At 63.7% G+C, this 18,502-nt stretch overlaps 3 non-coding genes across 3 annotated transcripts; all 3 read left to right on the top strand.

Moving 5' to 3' along the window:
* The first annotated feature begins 1,847 nt into the window (after nucleotides 1-1,847).
* LOC131864245 (5S ribosomal RNA) lies at nucleotides 1,848-1,966 on the top strand. Its single transcript, XR_009363084.1, has one exon. It is a non-coding gene; the product is annotated as a 5S ribosomal RNA (ribosomal RNA).
* Nucleotides 1,967-7,881: 5,915 nt separating this feature from the next.
* On the top strand, nucleotides 7,882-8,000 carry LOC131864181 (5S ribosomal RNA). Its single transcript, XR_009363020.1, has one exon. It is a non-coding gene; the product is annotated as a 5S ribosomal RNA (ribosomal RNA).
* A 5,915-nt stretch (nucleotides 8,001-13,915) lies between these two features.
* Nucleotides 13,916-14,034, top strand: LOC131864244 (5S ribosomal RNA). Its single transcript, XR_009363083.1, has one exon. It is a non-coding gene; the product is annotated as a 5S ribosomal RNA (ribosomal RNA).
* Nucleotides 14,035-18,502: the final 4,468 nt, after the last annotated feature.

Genomic DNA, 18,502 nt, shown 5'->3' with positions numbered 1-18,502 from the left:
AAAAAAACGGAACGCGGGTGCCATCTTGAGCCCTTCCTGGTGCGCAGCCCAGGCAAGTTGTGCGCACCAAGGTGCCCACCCTGGCGGAGGTGCGCGCCCGGGGCAAACCGGGCTCCGACTTCGTGCACTGCATGGTGCCCACCAAGGCGCGCAACCCAGCCAAGGTGCCCACCGCAGCGAAGGTGCACGCGAGGTGCGCACCCGAGGTGCACACCCGGGGCAAACCGAGCTCCGACTTCGTGCACGCCGCACCTTGGAGCACACTTCAGAGCGCTCCTTGGTGCGCACCAGGGCGCGCAACCCAGCCAAGGTGCTCACCCCGGCGAAGGTGCACGCGAGGTGCGCACCCGGGGCAAGCCGGGCTCGGACTTCGTGCACGCCGCACCTTGGAGCACACATCGGAGCGCTCCCGGGTTCGCACCAGCATTGCGCACCTTTGATGCGCTGCCTTCACTAATTTCCAGAAAAGGCAAAAAAAAAAAAAAAACGAGATTTTAAAATTTCCGTTTTGAAAGATAGTGAAAAAAACGGAACGCGGGTGCCATCTTGAGCTCGCCCTGGTGTGCAGCCCAGGCAAGTTGTGCGCACCAAGGCACCCACCCTGGCCAAGGTGGGTCACGGGGTGGGTCCTAGGGTGGGTAACGGGGTGGGTACTAAGGTGCGTGCCAAGGTGGGTCATGGGGTGGGTGCCAAGGTGGGCACCAGGGTGGGTGTGCACCAACCCTAGCCAGGGTAGGTCACGGGGTGGTTGTCGGGGTGGGCGTCAAGGAGCCAAGGTGGGTGGCAAGTAGCCAAGTTGCGTGCCAAGGTGGGTGTCGGGGTGGGTGCCAAGGATCCAAGGTGGGTGCCAAGGAACCAAGGTGGGTGTCTGGGTGGGTGCCGAGGTGGGAGCCAGGGTGGGTCCCAAGGTGAGTGCAAAGGTGGGTGCCAGGGTCAAGGTGAGTGCCAATGTGGGTTCCAAGGTGCCAGGGTCAGGGTGAGTGCCAATGTGGGTTCAAAGGTGCTAAGTTGGGTGCGAGGTTGGGTGCGAGGGTGGGTGGGTGCCAAGGTGTGCTAGGTGGAAGCCCGGGTGGGTCGGCATCCCATGGGTGTCGAGTTGGGTGCCTGATGGGTGCTTCTTGTCAAGTTTTAGTCGTCGGGACTCATTTCGAGCCTTAGAGGTCGTTTCTTGTCCGGTTGCCCTGTCTTCGACCTGGGAACCCAATTTTGGTCCTCGGGTCCCATTTTTTTTTGTCTCGCATCCCACTTTTGGCCTGTGGCCTTTTCGGGGTCGATTCTCGTTTTGGGCATCAGAGCATGTTTCTTCTCCTAAAACCCAATATTTGTTTATTAAGTCTCGGAACACATTTTTGTTCTCGTGGACCCATCATGGGTCTTGGAACGCATTTGTGGTCCTTGGGTCCCATTTTGCATCCCGAAACTTGTGTTTTGGTGCTTGATCCCTATTTTGGGTGCCCACCTTGCACCAAGTGCGCACCCGGGGCAAACCGAGCGCCTTGGTGCACCGGGGCAAGATCGAGCGTGCACCCGAGGCGCCCCGAACATGCACCAAGGTGCACTCGGCCCACATGTGAGCGCAGGTCGTTGCGCCCGAGGTGGTGTGTGGGCACCGCGTTGCAGACGGGACACTGCACGCACACGACGCCCCGTCCAGGTGCACGCACGTAGGCCGGGCCGGGTGCACACCCGACGCCCTAGCAAGGTGCGCGCACCCGGGCAGGGCTCACACTTGGCGAACGGGGCGCACTTCGCGAGGGAGGGTGTGCACCTCGACGGGGGTGGGTGGCCGGGGTGGATTCGCACGTGGGTCGCGGTTTGCTAAGTACACACTGCGACAAGCTCATAACGGGTGCGATCATACCAGCGTTAGTGCACCGGATCCCATCAGAACTCCGCAGTTAAGCGCGCTTGGGCCGGAGTAGTACTGGGATGGGTGACCTCCCGGGAAGTCCCGGTGTTGCACCCTTTTTTAGTTTTTCGCCGGGCGTCGCAATGCTATTTGAATAAACCTTTTGCCCGTTTGCGTTCTCGTCGGGGCCGGGCCGGGCCGGGGTGCGCTGCCCGCACTACCGCGCGCGCGGGGGGCGACACCGAGCGCGCACCCGAGGCGCCCCGAGCACACAGGCCACGGTGCAACCCGGGCGTTGTGCGCGCACCCCGGTGCGCCCGAGGTGCTGCGCGCGCACCCAGGTGAAATCGGTGTGCACCTCGGCCAGTGCGCGCTCGGTCGAGTCGCGCACGTTGGCCAAGGTGCACGGTGATGTTTCTTACTCTAAGGTTCCGCACCAGACGCCCGGGACAGGTGAGCGAAGCTGGGCGGGGCCGGGTGCGCGGCCGGGGCAGGTGCACGCAGCTGGAGAGAGCTTTGGAGCACACCAGAGGTGCGCACCTTGGAGCACACTTCGGAGCGCACCAATGATGCGCTCCATTCAAAAGTTTCCTGAAAAGGCAAAAAAAGTTGAGATTATAGAATTTCCCACTTGAGAGATTGTAAAAAAAAAAAATTTAAAATGAAGGAAACGCGGGTGCCAAGGTGTGCGCGCCCGGGTGCGCAGCCCAGCCAAGGTGTGCGCACCAAGGCGCCCACCCTGGCGAAGGTGCACGCAAGGTGCGCACCCGAGGCAAACCGGACAATTAACCCAACTTTCGACTTCGCGCGCACCTGCGCACCTTGGAGCGCACTTCGGAGCGCTCCTTGGTGCGCACCAATCTTGGGCACCTCGGAGTGCACCATGGCGCCCACCAAGGTGCGCACCCGGGGCAAACCGAGCTCCGACTTCGTGCGCACCTTGGAGCGCACGAAAGGTGCGCACCATGGCGCCCACCAAGGTGCGCAGCCCAGCCAAGGCGTGCGCATCAAGGTGCGCACCCTGGCGAAGGTGCGCACCCGGGGCAAACCGAGCTCCGACTTCGTGCGCACCTTGGAGCGCACAAAGGGTGCGCAACCCAGCCAAGGTGTGCGCACCCCGGGCAAACCGAGCTCCGAATCGTGCGCACCTTGGAGCACACTTCGGAGCCCTCCTTGGTGCGCACCGATGTTGCGCACCTCGGAGCGCACCCGGGGAAAACAATGCAATTAACCCGACTTTCGACTTCGTGGGCACCTCGGAGCGCTCTCGGGTTCGCACCTCGGAGCACACCGAGGTGCGCACCTTTGATGCGCTGCCTTCACCAATTTCCAGAAAAGGCAAGAAAACATTGAGAAGGTGTGCGCACCGAGGTGCCCACCCTGGCGAAGGTGCACGCGAGGTGCGCACCCGGGGCAAACCGGGCTCCGACTTCGTGCACGCCATGCTGCGCACCTTGGAGGGCCATGGTGCGCACCTTGGAGCACACTTCGGAGCGCTCAATGGTGCCCAACCCAGCCAAGGTGCCCACCGCGGCGAAGGTGCACGCGAGGTGCGCACCCGGGGCAAACCGGGCTCCGACTTCGTGCACGCCGCACCTTGGAGCACACTTCGGAGCGCTCCTTGGTGCGCACCAGGGCGCGCAACCCAGCCGAGGTGCCCACCCCGGCGAAGGTGCACGCGGGGTGCGCACCCGGGGCAAACCGGGCTCCGACTTCGTGCACGCCATGGTGCCCACCGCGCCAAGGTGCACGCGAGGTGCGCACCCGGGGCAAACCGGGCTCCGACTTCGTGCACGCCGCACCTTGGAGCACACTTCGGAGCGCTCCTTGGTGCGCACCAGGGCGCGCAACCCAGCCGAGGTGCCCACCCCGGCGAAGGTGCACGCGAGGTGCGCACCCGGGGCAAACCGGGCTCCGACTTCGTGCACGCCATGGTGCCCACCGCGGCGAAGGTGCACGCGAGGTGCGCACCCGGGGCAAACCGGGCTCCGACTTCGTGCACGCCGCACCTTGGAGCACACTTCGGAGCGCTCCTTGGTGCGCACCATGGTGCCCACCAGGGCGCGCAACCCCGCCAAAGGTGCACGCGAGGTGCGCACCCGGGGCAAACCGGGCTCCGACTTCGTGCACGCCGCACCTTGGAGCACACTTCGGAGCGCTCCTTGGTGCGCACCAGGGCGCGCAACCCCGCCGAAGGTGCACGCGAGGTGCGCACCCGGGGCAAACCGGGCTCCGACTTCGTGCACGCCATGGTGCGCACCAGGGTGCCCACCGCGGCGAAGGTGCGCACCCGGGGCAAACCGGGCTCCGACTTCGTGCACGCCGCACCTTGGAGCACACTTCGGAGCGCTCCTTGGTGCGCACCAGGGCGCGCAACCCAGCCGAGGTGCCCACCCCGGCGAAGGTGCACGCGAGGTGCGCACCCGGGGCAAACCGGGCTCCGACTTCGTGCACGCCATGGTGCCCACCGCGGCGAAGGTGCGCACCCGGGGCAAACCGGGCTAGGACTTCGTGCACGCCGCACCTTGGAGCACACTTCGGAGCGCTCCTTGGTGCGCACCATGGTGCCCACCAGGCCGCGCAACCCAGCCAAGGTGTGCGCACCAAGGTGCACGCGAGGTGCGCACCCGGGGCAAACCGGGGTCCGGCTTCGTGCACGCCGCACCTTGGAGCACACATCGGGGCGCTCCCGGGTTCGCACCGGCGTTGCGCACCGTGGTGGGCACCTCGGAGCGCACCGTGGTGGGCACCTCGGAGCACACCAAGGTGGGCAGCGAGGTGCGCACCTTTGATGCGATGCCTTCACTAATTTCCATAAAAGGCAAAAAAAAACGAGATTTTAAAATTTCCGTTTTGAAAGATAGTGAGAAAAAGGGAATGCTGGTGCCATCTTGAGCCCGCCCTGGTGCGCAGCCCAGCCAAGGTGTGCGCACCAAGGTGCCCACCCTGGCGAAGGTGCGCGCCCGGGCAATTAACCCAACTTCCAACTTCGCGCGCGCCAGGGTGGGAGCGCACCCAACAACCGGGCCTGGGAAGAGCCAATGCGAGAAACCCCACCAAACGCTCTGACAAAAAAAGAGGGGGCGCTCCAGTAACCCCGCTTCGGAGCGCACCCTGGGCAAACCCAGCGAGGGTGCCCACCCCGGCCAAGGTGCAGGCGAGGTGCGCACCCGGGGCAAACCGGGCTCCGACAACGTGCACGCCGCACCTTGGAGCACACTTCGTAGCGCTCCCGGGTGCGCACCTCAGAGCACACCAAGGTGGGCAGCGAGGTGCGCACCTTTGATGCGCTGCCTTCACTAATTTCCAGAAAAGGCAAAAAAAAGAGGAGATTTTAAAATTTCCGTTTTGAAAGATAGTGAAAAAAACGGAACGCGGGTGCCATCTTGAGCCCGCCCTGGTGCACAGCCCAGGTAAGGTGCCCACCCTGGCAAAGGTGCGCACCCGGGCAATTAACCCTACTTCCGACTTCGTGCGCGCCAGGGTGGCAACCGGGCCTGGGAAGAGCCAATGCGAGAAACCCCACCAAACGCTCCGACAAAAAAAGAGGCGGCGCTCCAATAACCCCGCTTCGGAGCGCAGCCGGGGCAAACCCAGCCAAGGTGCCCACCCCGACGAAGGTGCACGCGAGGTGCGCACCCGGGGCAAACCGGGCTCCGACAACGTGCACGCAGCACCTTGGAGCACACTTCGAAGCACTCCCGGGTGCCCACCGGCGTTGCGCACCGTGGTGGGCAGCGAGGTGCGCACCTTTGATGCGCTGCCTTCACTAATTTCCAGAAAAGGCAAAAAAAAATGAGATTTTAAAATTTCCGTTTTGAAAGATAGTGAAAAAAACGGAACGCGGGTGCCATCTTGAGCCCGCCCTGGTGCGCAGCCCAGGCAAGGCATGCGCACCAAGGTGCCCACCCGCGGTGCACGCCCGGGGCAAACCGGGCTCCGACTTCGTGCAGGCCGCACCTTGGAGCACACTTCGGAGCGCTCCTTGGTGCGCACCATGGTGCCCACCAGGGCGCACCCGGGGCAAACCGGGCTCCGACTTCGTGCACGCCGCACCTTGGAGCACACATCGGAGCGCTCCCAGGTTCGCACCAGCGTTGCGCACCTTTGATGCGCTGCCTTCACTAATTTCCAGAAAAGGCAAAAAAAAACGATATTTTAAAATTTCCGTTCTGAAAGATAGTGAAAAAAACGGAACGCGGGTGCCATCTTGAGCCCTTCCTGGTGCGCAGCCCAGGCAAGTTGTGCGCACCAAGGTGCCCACCCTGGCGGAGGTGCGCGCCCGGGGCAAACCGGGCTCCGACTTCGTGCACTGCATGGTGCCCACCAAGGCGCGCAACCCAGCCAAGGTGCCCACCGCAGCGAAGGTGCACGCGAGGTGCGCACCCGAGGTGCACACCCGGGGCAAACCGAGCTCCGACTTCGTGCACGCCGCACCTTGGAGCACACTTCAGAGCGCTCCTTGGTGCGCACCAGGGCGCGCAACCCAGCCAAGGTGCTCACCCCGGCGAAGGTGCACGCGAGGTGCGCACCCGGGGCAAGCCGGGCTCGGACTTCGTGCACGCCGCACCTTGGAGCACACATCGGAGCGCTCCCGGGTTCGCACCAGCATTGCGCACCTTTGATGCGCTGCCTTCACTAATTTCCAGAAAAGGCAAAAAAAAAAAAAAAACGAGATTTTAAAATTTCCGTTTTGAAAGATAGTGAAAAAAACGGAACGCGGGTGCCATCTTGAGCCCGCCCTGGTGTGCAGCCCAGGCAAGTTGTGCGCACCAAGGCACCCACCCTGGCCAAGGTGGGTCACGGGGTGGGTCCTAGGGTGGGTAACGGGGTGGGTACTAAGGTGCGTGCCAAGGTGGGTCATGGGGTGGGTGCCAAGGTGGGCACTAGGGTGGGTGTGCACCAACCCTAGCCAGGGTAGGTCACGGGGTGGTTGTCGGGGTGGGCGTCAAGGAGCCAAGGTGGGTGGCAAGTAGCCAAGTTGCGTGCCAAGGTGGGTGTCGGGGTGGGTGCCAAGGATCCAAGGTGGGTGCCAAGGAACCAAGGTGGGTGTCTGGGTGGGTGCCGAGGTGGGAGCCAGGGTGGGTCCCAAGGTGAGTGCAAAGGTGGGTGCCAGGGTCAAGGTGAGTGCCAATGTGGGTTCCAAGGTGCCAGGGTCAGGGTGAGTGCCAATGTGGGTTCAAAGGTGCTAAGTTGGGTGCGAGGTTGGGTGCGAGGGTGGGTGGGTGCCAAGGTGTGCTAGGTGGAAGCCCGGGTGGGTCGGCATCCCATGGGTGTCGAGTTGGGTGCCTGATGGGTGCTTCTTGTCAAGTTTTAGTCGTCGGGACTCATTTCGAGCCTTAGAGGTCGTTTCTTGTCCGGTTGCCCTGTCTTCGACCTGGGAACCCAATTTTGGTCCTCGGGTCCCATTTTTTTTTGTCTCGCATCCCACTTTTGGCCTGTGGCCTTTTCGGGGTCGATTCTCGTTTTGGGCATCAGAGCATGTTTCTTCTCCTAAAACCCAATATTTGTTTATTAAGTCTCGGAACACATTTTTGTTCTCGTGGACCCATCATGGGTCTTGGAACGCATTTGTGGTCCTTGGGTCCCATTTTGCATCCCGAAACTTGTGTTTTGGTGCTTGATCCCTATTTTGGGTGCCCACCTTGCACCAAGTGCGCACCCGGGGCAAACCGAGCGCCTTGGTGCACCGGGGCAAGATCGAGCGTGCACCCGAGGCGCCCCGAACATGCACCAAGGTGCACTCGGCCCACATGTGAGCGCAGGTCGTTGCGCCCGAGGTGGTGTGTGGGCACCGCGTTGCAGACGGGACACTGCACGCACACGACGCCCCGTCCAGGTGCACGCACGTAGGCCGGGCCGGGTGCACACCCGACGCCCTAGCAAGGTGCGCGCACCCGGGCAGGGCTCACACTTGGCGAACGGGGCGCACTTCGCGAGGGAGGGTGTGCACCTCGACGGGGGTGGGTGGCCGGGGTGGATTCGCACGTGGGTCGCGGTTTGCTAAGTACACACTGCGACAAGCTCATAACGGGTGCGATCATACCAGCGTTAGTGCACCGGATCCCATCAGAACTCCGCAGTTAAGCGCGCTTGGGCCGGAGTAGTACTGGGATGGGTGACCTCCCGGGAAGTCCCGGTGTTGTACCCTTTTTTAGTTTTTCGCCGGGCGTCGCAATGCTATTTGAATAAACCTTTTGCCCGTTTGCGTTCTCGTCGGGGCCGGGCCGGGCCGGGGTGCGCTGCCCGCACTACCGCGCGCGCGGGGGCGACACCGAGCGCGCACCCGAGGCGCCCCGAACACACAGGCCACGGTGCAACCCGGGCGTTGTGCGCGCACCCCGGTGCGCCCGAGGTGCTGCGCGCGCACCCAGGTGAAATCGGTGTGCACCTCGGCCAGTGCGCGCTCGGTCGAGTCGCGCACGTTGGCCAAGGTGCACGGTGATGTTTCTTACTCTAAGGTTCCGCACCAGACGCCCGGGACAGGTGAGCGAAGCTGGGCGGGGCCGGGTGCGCGGCCGGGGCAGGTGCACGCAGCTGGAGAGAGCTTTGGAGCACACCAGAGGTGCGCACCTTGGAGCACACTTCGGAGCGCACCAATGATGCGCTCCATTCAAAAGTTTCCTGAAAAGGCAAAAAAAGTTGAGATTATAGAATTTCCCACTTGAGAGATTGTAAAAAAAAAAAATTTAAAATGAAGGAAACGCGGGTGCCAAGGTGTGCGCGCCCGGGTGCGCAGCCCAGCCAAGGTGTGCGCACCAAGGCGCCCACCCTGGCGAAGGTGCACGCAAGGTGCGCACCCGAGGCAAACCGGACAATTAACCCAACTTTCGACTTCGCGCGCACCTGCGCACCTTGGAGCGCACTTCGGAGCGCTCCTTGGTGCGCACCAATCTTGGGCACCTCGGAGTGCACCATGGCGCCCACCAAGGTGCGCACCCGGGGCAAACCGAGCTCCGACTTCGTGCGCACCTTGGAGCGCACGAAAGGTGCGCACCATGGCGCCCACCAAGGTGCGCAGCCCAGCCAAGGCGTGCGCATCAAGGTGCGCACCCTGGCGAAGGTGCGCACCCGGGGCAAACCGAGCTCCGACTTCGTGCGCACCTTGGAGCGCACAAAGGGTGCGCAACCCAGCCAAGGTGTGCGCACCCCGGGCAAACCGAGCTCCGAATCGTGCGCACCTTGGAGCACACTTCGGAGCCCTCCTTGGTGCGCACCGATGTTGCGCACCTCGGAGCGCACCCGGGGAAAACAATGCAATTAACCCGACTTTCGACTTCGTGGGCACCTCGGAGCGCTCTCGGGTTCGCACCTCGGAGCACACCGAGGTGCGCACCTTTGATGCGCTGCCTTCACCAATTTCCAGAAAAGGCAAGAAAACATTGAGAAGGTGTGCGCACCGAGGTGCCCACCCTGGCGAAGGTGCACGCGAGGTGCGCACCCGGGGCAAACCGGGCTCCGACTTCGTGCACGCCATGCTGCGCACCTTGGAGGGCCATGGTGCGCACCTTGGAGCACACTTCGGAGCGCTCAATGGTGCCCAACCCAGCCAAGGTGCCCACCGCGGCGAAGGTGCACGCGAGGTGCGCACCCGGGGCAAACCGGGCTCCGACTTCGTGCACGCCGCACCTTGGAGCACACTTCGGAGCGCTCCTTGGTGCGCACCAGGGCGCGCAACCCAGCCGAGGTGCCCACCCCGGCGAAGGTGCACGCGGGGTGCGCACCCGGGGCAAACCGGGCTCCGACTTCGTGCACGCCATGGTGCCCACCGCGGCGAAGGTGCACGCGAGGTGCGCACCCGGGGCAAACCGGGCTCCGACTTCGTGCACGCCGCACCTTGGAGCACACTTCGGAGCGCTCCTTGGTGCGCACCAGGGCGCGCAACCCAGCCGAGGTGCCCACCCCGGCGAAGGTGCACGCGAGGTGCGCACCCGGGGCAAACCGGGCTCCGACTTCGTGCACGCCATGGTGCCCACCGCGGCGAAGGTGCACGCGAGGTGCGCACCCGGGGCAAACCGGGCTCCGACTTCGTGCACGCCGCACCTTGGAGCACACTTCGGAGCGCTCCTTGGTGCGCACCATGGTGCCCACCAGGGCGCGCAACCCCGCCGAAGGTGCACGCGAGGTGCGCACCCGGGGCAAACCGGGCTCCGACTTCGTGCACGCCGCACCTTGGAGCACACTTCGGAGCGCTCCTTGGTGCGCACCAGGGCGCGCAACCCCGCCGAAGGTGCACGCGAGGTGCGCACCCGGGGCAAACCGGGCTCCGACTTCGTGCACGCCATGGTGCGCACCAGGGTGCCCACCGCGGCGAAGGTGCGCACCCGGGGCAAACCGGGCTCCGACTTCGTGCACGCCGCACCTTGGAGCACACTTCGGAGCGCTCCTTGGTGCGCACCAGGGCGCGCAACCCAGCCGAGGTGCCCACCCCGGCGAAGGTGCACGCGAGGTGCGCACCCGGGGCAAACCGGGCTCCGACTTCGTGCACGCCATGGTGCCCACCGCGGCGAAGGTGCGCACCCGGGGCAAACCGGGCTAGGACTTCGTGCACGCCGCACCTTGGAGCACACTTCGGAGCGCTCCTTGGTGCGCACCATGGTGCCCACCAGGCCGCGCAACCCAGCCAAGGTGTGCGCACCAAGGTGCACGCGAGGTGCGCACCCGGGGCAAACCGGGGTCCGGCTTCGTGCACGCCGCACCTTGGAGCACACATCGGGGCGCTCCCGGGTTCGCACCGGCGTTGCGCACCGTGGTGGGCACCTCGGAGCGCACCGTGGTGGGCACCTCGGAGCACACCAAGGTGGGCAGCGAGGTGCGCACCTTTGATGCGATGCCTTCACTAATTTCCATAAAAGGCAAAAAAAAACGAGATTTTAAAATTTCCGTTTTGAAAGATAGTGAGAAAAAGGGAATGCTGGTGCCATCTTGAGCCCGCCCTGGTGCGCAGCCCAGCCAAGGTGTGCGCACCAAGGTGCCCACCCTGGCGAAGGTGCGCGCCCGGGCAATTAACCCAACTTCCAACTTCGCGCGCGCCAGGGTGGGAGCGCACCCAACAACCGGGCCTGGGAAGAGCCAATGCGAGAAACCCCACCAAACGCTCTGACAAAAAAAGAGGGGGCGCTCCAGTAACCCCGCTTCGGAGCGCACCCTGGGCAAACCCAGCCAGGGTGCCCACCCCGGCCAAGGTGCAGGCGAGGTGCGCACCCGGGGCAAACCGGGCTCCGACAACGTGCACGCCGCACCTTGGAGCACACTTCGTAGCGCTCCCGGGTGCGCACCTCAGAGCACACCAAGGTGGGCAGCGAGGTGCGCACCTTTGATGCGCTGCCTTCACTAATTTCCAGAAAAGGCAAAAAAAAGAGGAGATTTTAAAATTTCCGTTTTGAAAGATAGTGAAAAAAACGGAACGCGGGTGCCATCTTGAGCCCGCCCTGGTGCACAGCCCAGGTAAGGTGCCCACCCTGGCAAAGGTGCGCACCCGGGCAATTAACCCTACTTCCGACTTCGTGCGCGCCAGGGTGGCAACCGGGCCTGGGAAGAGCCAATGCGAGAAACCCCACCAAACGCTCCGACAAAAAAAGAGGCGGCGCTCCAATAACCCCGCTTCGGAGCGCAGCCGGGGCAAACCCAGCCAAGGTGCCCACCCCGACGAAGGTGCACGCGAGGTGCGCACCCGGGGCAAACCGGGCTCCGACAACGTGCACGCAGCACCTTGGAGCACACTTCGAAGCACTCCCGGGTGCCCACCGGCGTTGCGCACCGTGGTGGGCAGCGAGGTGCGCACCTTTGATGCGCTGCCTTCACTAATTTCCAGAAAAGGCAAAAAAAAATGAGATTTTAAAATTTCCGTTTTGAAAGATAGTGAAAAAAACGGAACGCGGGTGCCATCTTGAGCCCGCCCTGGTGCGCAGCCCAGGCAAGGCATGCGCACCAAGGTGCCCACCCGCGGTGCACGCCCGGGGCAAACCGGGCTCCGACTTCGTGCAGGCCGCACCTTGGAGCACACTTCGGAGCGCTCCTTGGTGCGCACCATGGTGCCCACCAGGGCGCACCCGGGGCAAACCGGGCTCCGACTTCGTGCACGCCGCACCTTGGAGCACACATCGGAGCGCTCCCAGGTTCGCACCAGCGTTGCGCACCTTTGATGCGCTGCCTTCACTAATTTCCAGAAAAGGCAAAAAAAAACGATATTTTAAAATTTCCGTTCTGAAAGATAGTGAAAAAAACGGAACGCGGGTGCCATCTTGAGCCCTTCCTGGTGCGCAGCCCAGGCAAGTTGTGCGCACCAAGGTGCCCACCCTGGCGGAGGTGCGCGCCCGGGGCAAACCGGGCTCCGACTTCGTGCACTGCATGGTGCCCACCAAGGCGCGCAACCCAGCCAAGGTGCCCACCGCAGCGAAGGTGCACGCGAGGTGCGCACCCGAGGTGCACACCCGGGGCAAACCGAGCTCCGACTTCGTGCACGCCGCACCTTGGAGCACACTTCAGAGCGCTCCTTGGTGCGCACCAGGGCGCGCAACCCAGCCAAGGTGCTCACCCCGGCGAAGGTGCACGCGAGGTGCGCACCCGGGGCAAGCCGGGCTCGGACTTCGTGCACGCCGCACCTTGGAGCACACATCGGAGCGCTCCCGGGTTCGCACCAGCATTGCGCACCTTTGATGCGCTGCCTTCACTAATTTCCAGAAAAGGCAAAAAAAAAAAAAAAACGAGATTTTAAAATTTCCGTTTTGAAAGATAGTGAAAAAAACGGAACGCGGGTGCCATCTTGAGCCCGCCCTGGTGTGCAGCCCAGGCAAGTTGTGCGCACCAAGGCACCCACCCTGGCCAAGGTGGGTCACGGGGTGGGTCCTAGGGTGGGTAACGGGGTGGGTACTAAGGTGCGTGCCAAGGTGGGTCATGGGGTGGGTGCCAAGGTGGGCACCAGGGTGGGTGTGCACCAACCCTAGCCAGGGTAGGTCACGGGGTGGTTGTCGGGGTGGGCGTCAAGGAGCCAAGGTGGGTGGCAAGTAGCCAAGTTGCGTGCCAAGGTGGGTGTCGGGGTGGGTGCCAAGGATCCAAGGTGGGTGCCAAGGAACCAAGGTGGGTGTCTGGGTGGGTGCCGAGGTGGGAGCCAGGGTGGGTCCCAAGGTGAGTGCAAAGGTGGGTGCCAGGGTCAAGGTGAGTGCCAATGTGGGTTCCAAGGTGCCAGGGTCAGGGTGAGTGCCAATGTGGGTTCAAAGGTGCTAAGTTGGGTGCGAGGTTGGGTGCGAGGGTGGGTGGGTGCCAAGGTGTGCTAGGTGGAAGCCCGGGTGGGTCGGCATCCCATGGGTGTCGAGTTGGGTGCCTGATGGGTGCTTCTTGTCAAGTTTTAGTCGTCGGGACTCATTTCGAGCCTTAGAGGTCGTTTCTTGTCCGGTTGCCCTGTCTTCGACCTGGGAACCCAATTTTGGTCCTCGGGTCCCATTTTTTTTTGTCTCGCATCCCACTTTTGGCCTGTGGCCTTTTCGGGGTCGATTCTCGTTTTGGGCATCAGAGCATGTTTCTTCTCCTAAAACCCAATATTTGTTTATTAAGTCTCGGAACACATTTTTGTTCTCGTGGACCCATCATGGGTCTTGGAACGCATTTGTGGTCCTTGGGTCCCATTTTGCATCCCGAAACTTGTGTTTTGGTGCTTGATCCCTATTTTGGGTGCCCACCTTGCACCAAGTGCGCACCCGGGGCAAACCGAGCGCCTTGGTGCACCGGGGCAAGATCGAGCGTGCACCCGAGGCGCCCCGAACATGCACCAAGGTGCACTCGGCCCACATGTGAGCGCAGGTCGTTGCGCCCGAGGTGGTGTGTGGGCACCGCGTTGCAGACGGGACACTGCACGCACACGACGCCCCGTCCAGGTGCACGCACGTAGGCCGGGCCGGGTGCACACCCGACGCCCTAGCAAGGTGCGCGCACCCGGGCAGGGCTCACACTTGGCGAACGGGGCGCACTTCGCGAGGGAGGGTGTGCACCTCGACGGGGGTGGGTGGCCGGGGTGGATTCGCACGTGGGTCGCGGTTTGCTAAGTACACACTGCGACAAGCTCATAACGGGTGCGATCATACCAGCGTTAGTGCACCGGATCCCATCAGAACTCCGCAGTTAAGCGCGCTTGGGCCGGAGTAGTACTGGGATGGGTGACCTCCCGGGAAGTCCCGGTGTTGCACCCTTTCTTAGTTTTTCGCCGGGCGTCGCAATGCTATTTGAATAAACCTTTTGCCCGTTTGCGTTCTCGTCGGGGCCGGGCCGGGCCGGGGTGCGCTGCCCGCACTACCGCGCACGCGGGGGCGACACCGAGCGCGCACCCGAGGCGCCCCGAGCACACAGGCCACGGTGCAACCCGGGCGTTGTGCGCGCACCCCGGTGCGCCCGAGGTGCTGCGCGCGCACCCAGGTGAAATCGGTGTGCACCTCGGCCAGTGCGCGCTCGGTCGAGTCGCGCACGTTGGCCAAGGTGCACGGTGATGTTTCTTACTCTAAGGTTCCGCACCAGACGCCCGGGACAGGTGAGCGAAGCTGGGCGGGGCCGGGTGCGCGGCCGGGGCAGGTGCACGCAGCTGGAGAGAGCTTTGGAGCACACCAGAGGTGCGCACCTTGGAGCACACTTCGGAGCGCACCAATGATGCGCTCCATTCAAAAGTTTCCTGAAAAGGCAAAAAAAGTTGAGATTATAGAATTTCCCACTTGAGAGATTGTAAAAAAAAAAAATTTAAAATGAAGGAAACGCGGGTGCCAAGGTGTGCGCGCCCGGGTGCGCAGCCCAGCCAAGGTGTGCGCACCAAGGCGCCCACCCTGGCGAAGGTGCACGCAAGGTGCGCACCCGAGGCAAACCGGACAATTAACCCAACTTTCGACTTCGCGCGCACCTGCGCACCTTGGAGCGCACTTCGGAGCGCTCCTTGGTGCGCACCAATCTTGGGCACCTCGGAGTGCACCATGGCGCCCACCAAGGTGCGCACCCGGGGCAAACCGAGCTCCGACTTCGTGCGCACCTTGGAGCGCACGAAAGGTGCGCACCATGGCGCCCACCAAGGTGCGCAGCCCAGCCAAGGCGTGCGCATCAAGGTGCGCACCCTGGCGAAGGTGCGCACCCGGGGCAAACCGAGCTCCGACTTCGTGCGCACCTTGGAGCGCACAAAGGGTGCGCAACCCAGCCAAGGTGTGCGCACCCCGGGCAAACCGAGCTCCGAATCGTGCGCACCTTGGAGCACACTTCGGAGCCCTCCTTGGTGCGCACCGATGTTGCGCACCTCGGAGCGCACCCGGGGAAAACAATGCAATTAACCCGACTTTCGACTTCGTGGGCACCTCGGAGCGCTCTCGGGTTCGCACCTCGGAGCACACCGAGGTGCGCACCTTTGATGCGCTGCCTTCACCAATTTCCAGAAAAGGCAAGAAAACATTGAGAAGGTGTGCGCACCGAGGTGCCCACCCTGGCGAAGGTGCACGCGAGGTGCGCACCCGGGGCAAACCGGGCTCCGACTTCGTGCACGCCATGCTGCGCACCTTGGAGGGCCATGGTGCGCACCTTGGAGCACACTTCGGAGCGCTCAATGGTGCCCAACCCAGCCAAGGTGCCCACCGCGGCGAAGGTGCACGCGAGGTGCGCACCCGGGGCAAACCGGGCTCCGACTTCGTGCACGCCGCACCTTGGAGCACACTTCGGAGCGCTCCTTGGTGCGCACCAGGGCGCGCAACCCAGCCGAGGTGCCCACCCCGGCGAAGGTGCACGCGGGGTGCGCACCCGGGGCAAACCGGGCTCCGACTTCGTGCACGCCATGGTGCCCACCGCGGCGAAGGTGCACGCGAGGTGCGCACCCGGGGCAAACCGGGCTCCGACTTCGTGCACGCCGCACCTTGGAGCACACTTCGGAGCGCTCCTTGGTGCGCACCAGGGCGCGCAACCCAGCCGAGGTGCCCACCCCGGCGAAGGTGCACGCGAGGTGCGCACCCGGGGCAAACCGGGCTCCGACTTCGTGCACGCCATGGTGCCCACCGCGGCGAAGGTGCACGCGAGGTGCGCACCCGGGGCAAACCGGGCTCCGACTTCGTGCACGCCGCACCTTGGAGCACACTTCGGAGCGCTCCTTGGTGCGCACCATGGTGCCCACCAGGGCGCGCAACCCCGCCGAAGGTGCACGCGAGGTGCGCACCCGGGGCAAACCGGGCTCCGACTTCGTGCACGCCGCACCTTGGAGCACACTTCGGAGCGCTCCTTGGTGCGCACCAGGGCGCGCAACCCCGCCGAAGGTGCACGCGAGGTGCGCACCCGGGGCAAACCGGGCTCCGACTTCGTGCACGCCATGGTGCGCACCAGGGTGCCCACCGCGGCGAAGGTGCGCACCCGGGGCAAACCGGGCTCCGACTTCGTGCACGCCGCACCTTGGAGCACACTTCGGAGCGCTCCTTGGTGCGCACCAGGGCGCGCAACCCAGCCGAGGTGCCCACCCCGGCGAAGGTGCACGCGAGGTGCGCACCCGGGGCAAACCGGGCTCCGACTTCGTGCACGCCATGGTGCCCACCGCGGCGAAGGTGCGCACCCGGGGCAAACCGGGCTAGGACTTCGTGCACGCCGCACCTTGGAGCACACTTCGGAGCGCTCCTTGGTGCGCACCATGGTGCCCACCAGGCCGCGCAACCCAGCCAAGGTGTGCGCACCAAGGTGCACGCGAGGTGCGCACCCGGGGCAAACCGGGGTCCGGCTTCGTGCACGCCGCACCTTGGAGCACACATCGGGGCGCTCCCGGGTTCGCACCGGCGTTGCGCACCGTGGTGGGCACCTCGGAGCGCACCGTGGTGGGCACCTCGGAGCACACCAAGGTGGGCAGCGAGGTGCGCACCTTTGATGCGATGCCTTCACTAATTTCCATAAAAGGCAAAAAAAAACGAGATTTTAAAATTTCCGTTTTGAAAGATAGTGAGAAAAAGGGAATGCTGGTGCCATCTTGAGCCCGCCCTGGTGCGCAGCCCAGCCAAGGTGTGCGCACCAAGGTGCCCACCCTGGCGAAGGTGCGCGCCCGGGCAATTAACCCAACTTCCAACTTCGCGCGCGCCAGGGTGGGAGCGCACCCAACAACCGGGCCTGGGAAGAGCCAATGCGAGAAACCCCACCAAACGCTCTGACAAAAAAAGAGGGGGCGCTCCAGTAACCCCGCTTCGGAGCGCACCCTGGGCAAACCCAGCCAGGGTGCCCACCCCGGCCAAGGTGCAGGCGAGGTGCGCACCCGGGGCAAACCGGGCTCCGACAACGTGCACGCCGCACCTTGGAGCACACTTCGTAGCGCTCCCGGGTGCGCACCTCAGAGCACACCAAGGTGGGCAGCGAGGTGCGCACCTTTGATGCGCTGCCTTCACTAATTTCCAGAAAAGGCAAAAAAAAGAGGAGATTTTAAAATTTCCGTTTTGAAAGATAGTGAAAAAAACGGAACGCGGGTGCCATCTTGAGCCCGCCCTGGTGCACAGCCCAGGTAAGGTGCCCACCCTGGCAAAGGTGCGCACCCGGGCAATTAACCCTACTTCCGACTTCGTGCGCGCCAGGGTGGCAACCGGGCCTGGGAAGAGCCAATGCGAGAAACCCCACCAAACGCTCCGACAAAAAAAGAGGCGGCGCTCCAATAACCCCGCTTCGGAGCGCAGCCGGGGCAAACCCAGCCAAGGTGCCCACCCCGACGAAGGTGCACGCGAGGTGCGCACCCGGGGCAAACCGGGCTCCGACAACGTGCACGCAGCACCTTGGAGCACACTTCGAAGCACTCCCGGGTGCCCACCGGCGTTGCGCACCGTGGTGGGCAGCGAGGTGCGCACCTTTGATGCGCTGCCTTCACTAATTTCCAGAAAAGGCAAAAAAAAATGAGATTTTAAAATTTCCGTTTTGAAAGATAGTGAAAAAAACGGAACGCGGGTGCCATCTTGAGCCCGCCCTGGTGCGCAGCCCAGGCAAGGCATGCGCACCAAGGTGCCCACCCGCGGTGCACGCCCGGGGCAAACCGGGCTCCGACTTCGTGCAGGCCGCACCTTGGAGCACACTTCGGAGCGCTCCTTGGTGCGCACCATGGTGCCCACCAGGGCGCACCCGGGGCAAACCGGGCTCCGACTTCGTGCACGCCGCACCTTGGAGCACACATCGGAGCGCTCCCAGGTTCGCACCAGCGTTGCGCACCTTTGATGCGCTGCCTTCACTAATTTCCAGAAAAGGCAAAAAAAAACGATATTTTAAAATTTCCGTTCTGAAAGATAGTGAAAAAAACGGAACGCGGGTGCCATCTTGAGCCCTTCCTGGTGCGCAGCCCAGGCAAGTTGTGCGCACCAAGGTGCCCACCCTGGCGGAGGTGCGCGCCCGGGGCAAACCGGGCTCCGACTTCGTGCACTGCATGGTGCCCACCAAGGCGCGCAACCCAGCCAAGGTGCCCACCGCAGCGAAGGTGCACGCGAGGTGCGCACCCGAGGTGCACACCCGGGGCAAACCGAGCTCCGACTTCGTGCACGCCGCACCTTGGAGCACACTTCAGAGCGCTCCTTGGTGCGCACCAGGGCGCGCAACCCAGCCAAGGTGCTCACCCCGGCGAAGGTGCACGCGAGGTGCGCACCCGGGGCAAGCCGGGCTCGGACTTCGTGCACGCCGCACCTTGGAGCACACATC

Source organism: Cryptomeria japonica, unplaced genomic scaffold (assembly GCF_030272615.1).
Source record: "Cryptomeria japonica unplaced genomic scaffold, Sugi_1.0 HiC_scaffold_80, whole genome shotgun sequence".
Lineage (NCBI taxonomy): Eukaryota > Viridiplantae > Streptophyta > Pinopsida > Cupressales > Cupressaceae > Cryptomeria > Cryptomeria japonica.
The sequence above is the reverse complement of the archived record's forward strand: the minus strand, read 5'-3'. Positions and strand labels throughout refer to the sequence as shown.